Below are 6,774 nucleotides of genomic sequence, written 5' to 3' on the forward strand. Positions count from 1 at the left end.
GTCGCGCTGGCCCCTGCCCCGCGCCTAGCCCCTTCCCGCGGCCCGCCCCCGCCCGCCGGCGCCCTTGCCTCCCCCGCCGTCGCCATCGCCAGACGCCCCCGCTGTGAGCCGCCGCGCCGGTCCGGCTCTGTTTTGATTTTGTATTAGATTAATTTTTTGTTCATATATATATAATGTATATTTGTATGTATGTGGCTATATGTAAGTTCAGAGCATGTTTTTTAATAGATTAATTTCTTATTAGATTTATTACACTAATGTTTTTGTTCACAGCATGTTTTTGTTCATATATGTATTTTTTGTTCATATGTGTATTAATGTTTTTGTTGCATATATGTAATTTTTTTTCAATGTATATATGTATGTGGTAGCTATATATACATGATGAGGGGGGTGGGGGTCGATATACCCGCTCCCCGATAATTTCAACATGAGCGGAGGTCGATATACCCTCTCCTCGACAACATGAGAGAGGGACGAGGGGTCGAGAGAACTAAATAAGAAGAAGAAGAGGATAGGAAGAAGAGGAGAAATAAATAAGAAGAAGAAAAAAGAAGAGAAAGAAGAGGAGACGAAGAAAGGAATAGTGGAGAAGAAGAGAAAATAGAATATATTCTATTTTTTCTTCTTCTCCACTATTCCTTCCTTCTTCTCCTCTTTTTTTTCTTCTTTTTTTCTTCGATCTTCTCCTCTAGCTATTCCTTTCTTCTTCTCCTCTTTTTCTTCTTCTTCTTCTTCTTCTTCTTCTTCTTCTTCTTCTTCTTCTTCTTCTTCTTCTTCTTCTTCTTCTTCTTCTTCTTCTTCTTCTTCTTCTTCTTCTTCTTCTTCTTAATTTTTATCGGGAACGAGGGTGTCGAGGATCGCTGAGGGGTCGAGGGTCGGGAACTAGGGTAGAGGGTCGAGGGTCGTTAAGGGGTCAAGGGTCGAGGGTTTCAGGGTCGAGGGTTCGAGGGTTCTATAGGGTCGAGGGTCGAGGGTTCCAGGGTCGTCTAGGGGTCGAGGGTTCCAGGGTCGTTGAGGGTTCGAGGGGTCGAGGATCGCCGAGGGGTGGAGAGAGGTTTCCTAGTGTCAAAGTATTGAAGAAATCCATGCCTTCATCATTAGCCGGAAGTAACCAGGGCATGTTGGTACGAAGTTCTGCAAAGTTGTTCTGGAATAGAGTCCCGGATAGGATAATCCGCCTTTTGGTACGAATTCAGCAAACGCCTTCCAAATAGCGATATTCGGAAGGCTCTTGCTGAACTTTGTACCAAAAAGCGAATTATCCTATCTGGGACTCCGTTCCAGAACAACTTTGAAGAGCTTCGTACCATCATGCACATGTTACTTTCACCTAATGATGAAGACATGGTTTTGTTGAATCCTTTGACACTACGCAAGCTCCCGACCCCTCGGCGATCCTCTAGAACATGAGAGGAAGAAGAGGATCACCGAGGGGTCGAGGGTTCCAGGGTTGTCGAGGGTTCGAGGGGTCGAGGATCGCCGAGGGGTCGAGAGAGGTTTCCTAGTGTCAAAGTATTGAAGAAATCCATGCCTTCATCATTAGCTGGAAGTAACCAGGGCATGTTGGTATGAAGTTCTGCAAAGTTGTTCTGGAATGGAGTCCCGGATAGGATAATCCACCTTTTGGTATGAATTCAGCAAAGGCCTTCCAAATAGCGATATTTAGAAGGCTCTTGCTGAACTTTGTACCAAAAAGCGAATTATCCTATCTGGGACTCCGTTCCAGAACAACTTTGAAGAGCTTCGTACCATCATGCACATGTTACTTTTGCCTAATGATGAATACATGGTTTTGTTGAATCCTTTGACACTACGCAACCTCCCGACCCCTCGACGATCCTCTCGAACATGAGAGGAAGAAGAGGATCACCGAGGGGTCGAGGGTTCCAGGGTCGTCGAGGGTTTGAGGGGTCGAGGATCGCCGAGGGGTCGAGAGAGGTTTGCTAGTGTCAAAGTATTGAAGAAATCCATGCCTTCATCATTACCGGAAGTAACCAGGGCATGTTGGTATGAAGTTCTGCAAAGTTGTTCTAGAATGGAGTCCCGGATAGGATAATCTGCCTTTTGGTATGAATTCAGCAAAGGCCTTCCAAATAGCGATATTCGGAAGGCTCTTGCTGAACTTTGTACCAAAAAGCGAATTATCCTATCTCGGACTCCGTTCCAGAACAACTTTGAAGAGCTTCGTACCATCATGCACATGTTACTTTCGCCTAATGATGAAGACATGGTTTTGTTGAATCCTTTGACACTAGGCAACCTCCCGACCCCTCGGCGATCCTCTCGAACATGAGAGGAAGAAGAGGATAAAAAAAGGAGAGGAAGAAGAAAAAAAGAGGAGAAGAAAGAATAGAGGAGTTCTTCTCCTCTATTCTTTCTTCTCCTCTTTTTTTTCTTCTTCTTTCTCTTTTTTTTATCGGGAACGAGGGTCGTCGAGGGACATAGATGTAGTGTCGTCGTTGTCGATATATACCCCCTCCCAATAGCTTACTATGATTAGGTAGCTAGTTCTACGTTTGGCACTAATATATCCATCTGTCATGTTTGAATAATAATTGCCATGTTGTAAATATTTGTAGAAACTATGGACACCGCCCTAGACGAAGCAAAAGAAGCGTTGTTGAGGGACATAATCGCAGAAGGAAGTGATGCCGTCTCGTTGTTTCTCAATGAAACCGATGGTCTGGAAGGAGAGGGTGAACAAGCTGGCTACAGTGACCTAATGCCGGTGCAAGAAGAAGAACATGAGGACGGCTCCGGTGACCCAATGCCGGTGCAAGAAGGAGACCGTGATGACGGCTCCGGTGACCGAACCGAGTCCGGCCAGGTATATATATTAGTTAAGCCTGTGCTGACTAGCTGATTGATGCATTCATTGTTTTGGTATGTACACATATTAATTAAGTCTTTGTTCTTTTTTCTAGCCCTCCGGATCGAGCACAACTTCGGTAAAGAGACGAGGCCCGAAGAAAAAGTTGAGCTCGGATGAAAAGTTTGAGATCATAGCAATCACGCCCGACGGCCAACCGATTGAACCCATCCGAACAAAGAACGCATTTGTTGCTCAGTGCGGGGTTCTGGTTAGGGACAAGATCCCGATAAGCATCCAGCAATGGTTTAAGCCGGCTACAGAAGACCCTGAGGTGTCTTATGTCAATGATATGCATAAAAATGATCTTTGGACTGAGCCGAAGTCAAATTTCACCCTATTGCCAGAGGATAATCTAGAGAACCCAGTTAAAGAGAAATTAATCAAGTCTTTTTCTCTTAAGAGGATGGCAGAACTATTCAGGAGGTGGAAGAAAGAGCTGAATAAGTTTGTCAAAAATAATGAGGCACCAGAATTCAAGGGCAGATATGAGAAGATCAGAGATCACTGGCCCGCATTTGTGGCCCACAAGACATCGGAAAAGAGTAAGAAGATGTCGGTGACAAACAAGCAAAATGCTGCGAAGAAGAAGCTTCACCATCGCACGGGGTCAGGTGGCTACCTCGTAGCCCAGCCTAAGTGGTCCAAGACTGAGAATGATCTGGTTGATAAAGGGATCGAACCAGAGACAATTAACTAGCCAGACCGTTGCCGTACTTGGTTCTTCGGGCTGGCGGAACCTTGGACCCTGTAACAGGGAAGTGCATTTGGACGAACGATCAAATGGACATACCAGTCAGGAAGCTTAAGCAGTATATCAAAGCAGCGCAAGAAGGGATGTTCTTTCCAGACAGAGAGAACGACGAGCTCACAATGGCCCTCGGGAATCCTGAGCACCCTGGACGAACACGAGGCACTACAGGATCCATTCCGTGGAAGGTTGGGTTTCCAGACGCAGGCGGTTACAAATCCCATGAGAGGAGGAAAAAAGTGCAGCAGACCCAAATGCAGGCGCTACAAGCAAGGGTAGACGCGATAGAGGAACGAGAAGCAAATCGCAGCAAACGTACTGCCGAAGCCTCCCCCGAAGCTACCCCGCCATCTCAGCGCAGAAGCAGCATGGCTTCCACCGAGCTGCTTCAGTCGGAGCATGCCTTGACGGCTCCTGCCAGCTATCCCGTGGATGCTATCACGGAGTCTCAAAATTGCCACCTTATGATGCAATTGATGAATTTGAAGGTCAAGGCGGCTGTTGGCTCTGTTTATCCTACTGAACCCGACGCAACTTTTCACTGCTGGCCGATTCCAAAAGGATATGCTAGGGTGATGGTGGATGAAATAACGGAGGGATTTGAGGATCTCCATCTTGACCACCCTACCGGTGAAGGGGAGACTCGGCTGGGGTCTGCTCTGAAGACTCCATGCCTATGGCGGAAGGAGCTCATCAACCTTCCGAACTGGACGCCTCCGCCTCCTCCTCCTCCTCCAGTGAGTCAGGGCACTCCCCCTCCTCCACCGCCTCCTCCTCCGGCGAGTGATGATCAGGGCCCTCGGCCGGCTCCTTCTCCGGCGCGTGGCGGCACTCCGCCTCCTTCTCCGCCTGTGCCGATGTGCCCGAGCAGCCAGCCTCCTCCTTCTCCGCCTCATCAGCAAGGGCGGAAGAGACCTGCCGCCGCTCCATCTGCTCTGGCGCGTCGTAGTCCTTCTCCTCCGCCTCGTAAGCAAGTAGAGAAGACAACCGCTTCGTCTGCTCGATCGGCGTCTAGCAGTACAACTAGAGGCGGGAGGACATACAGATTCGGTCCTTCTCTGAAGACTCCAGAGAAGTTACCATACGAGAGGACCCCGGAGGAGAACGCGAAGATCGCGTGAACTGAAGTGGATGACTGGTTTCAAGGGTTGAAAGCAAAGAGACATCCACCTCCGGAGGAGAACGTAGATCCGGTGAAAGTGACGCGCACTCTGGCTGCCCTGGCAAAACCACCCAAGTCTCCACCGAAAGGCAACTATGAGCGCATTATTGCAAAGACATGGGCCGAAGCGGAGCGATCGGGAAGTACAATCAGTGATCAAAGGCTGAAAGAACGACGAGCAGCTGGGAAACAAATTGCCCAGCTAGGCGAACAAGCGAAGCAATTGTGCCCCCCCCCCCTCAAGGTGCCTAGCGACATCGTCGATCCAAGGATGGTGCCCGGTTATGGCAATGTTGACGATTACCTGCCCGACGATGTACATTATGATCCCACGGAGGTGCAGATACACAGATACGAGTACGGGAAGCCTCTCGTCAAAGATGAAAAATCTTTAACAACGATGATGCGAAGATTACATGATTGGTACTTGAAACTCTGCAGAGAGTCTGGGGGGAGGAGTACTTTGTATGCGAGAGTTAAACCGGAGCATGACCTCATTGGAATTGAACTGTTGCCTATTCCATTTGAGGAGTTCTATCAGTTTTTCAATCAATTGGCCCTCGATAAAACAACGATCACCTGCTACTGTCTGTAAGTACTACTACTTCTGTCATTAAGTCTCTCTATATAGCTCATCTCTTTCATTGCATGTATTTATAATTATCCTCACTATATTATGCAGAATGAAGATCGCCGAATTGAAGAAAAGACAAACCGGTGATATTGGGTTCGTTAACACATATCTCATAGATGCAACTGAGGTTGAACATCGTCCCGGAGATACCGAGGCCAACTTGCTACGATCATTCAAAAAAAATGAAAACAAAGATATAATGCTCTTTCATTACAACTTCAAGTGAGTGTTACTGTCTTGTGCATATTCGGTTTCCCTTATATATTAGTCCAGGTTATAGTAATGTAATTGATGAGCTATGCATGCGTGTGCAGTTTCCACTATATTCTCCTAGAGATTAGGCTTGAGCAGGGAGTAGTAACCGTCTTGGACTCTAAACGAAAAGATCCCCAGGAGTATGCGGACATGACTGAAATCCTCAAGAAGTAAGTTAAATCGATCATTATGCACCATATCAGCAACTTTGTTCATTTCCTGATATCAAGTAATTGTTTTCTTTGTCCGGCAGGGTTTGGGGAAAATTCACCAGAAAAGTTCCGGGACTGCCGAAGGAGCTGGAATTTAGACACCCGAAAGTAAGTACTATAGTAGCATGTTCCGCGCATATCCTAGTGATTCAAGCGCTAGTTTCATCAATACCATTTAGCATTCTTGCTTATCAGTTTGATTGACATCTATTTCTTGTAAAGTGGTTGTGGCAGGAACAAGGGAATGATTTCTGTGGATACTACGTCTGCGAGTCCATCCGCCACACGACCTGTGAGCGGGGCGGGTACTCTGACGAACAATATGAAGTACGTAAATAACAACATTCACAATTTTATTTTATTACCATCATTTGTATTGAGTTTCATTCATTCATATATATATGTATTGACCCCCTTCTTCAAATTAGATGTTTCGGAAGCGGGATGAACTCCTAGCACCAGCTCGCATGCGAGCAATTCAAGAGGAATTGGCGGCATTCTTTCTTGACCAAGTGATCGCTGAGACGGAGAATACTATGTGGACCATGAGGCCGTATGATTATATTTGTAAGAGATAATTATTGTGTATATGTAGCCGGTAGTGTCGGATAGATATACGAGAACTTGTTGTTCGACCAATCTCTCGGAGAAGGAGAGGTGGTCGATATCACATCTCTCTGTATGCATATATGTTCATGACGATCTTCTGTTTCCTTCGTTTGCTTACTAGCTAACTAGCGTGTCTAGTCCTCTCTATACGTATGTATAGTACGTAGCGTCGACCAAGCACGGACGTAAGAGAGGACACTTCTCTCTATTAATTATAGCTAGCTAACACAATATATGAAACACCTAAATTAACCCCCCAAAACCCCCAACCCCCCCCCC

Source organism: Triticum dicoccoides, chromosome 5A (genome assembly GCF_002162155.2).
Source record: "Triticum dicoccoides isolate Atlit2015 ecotype Zavitan chromosome 5A, WEW_v2.0, whole genome shotgun sequence".
NCBI classification, from domain to species: Eukaryota; Viridiplantae; Streptophyta; class Magnoliopsida; order Poales; family Poaceae; genus Triticum; species Triticum dicoccoides.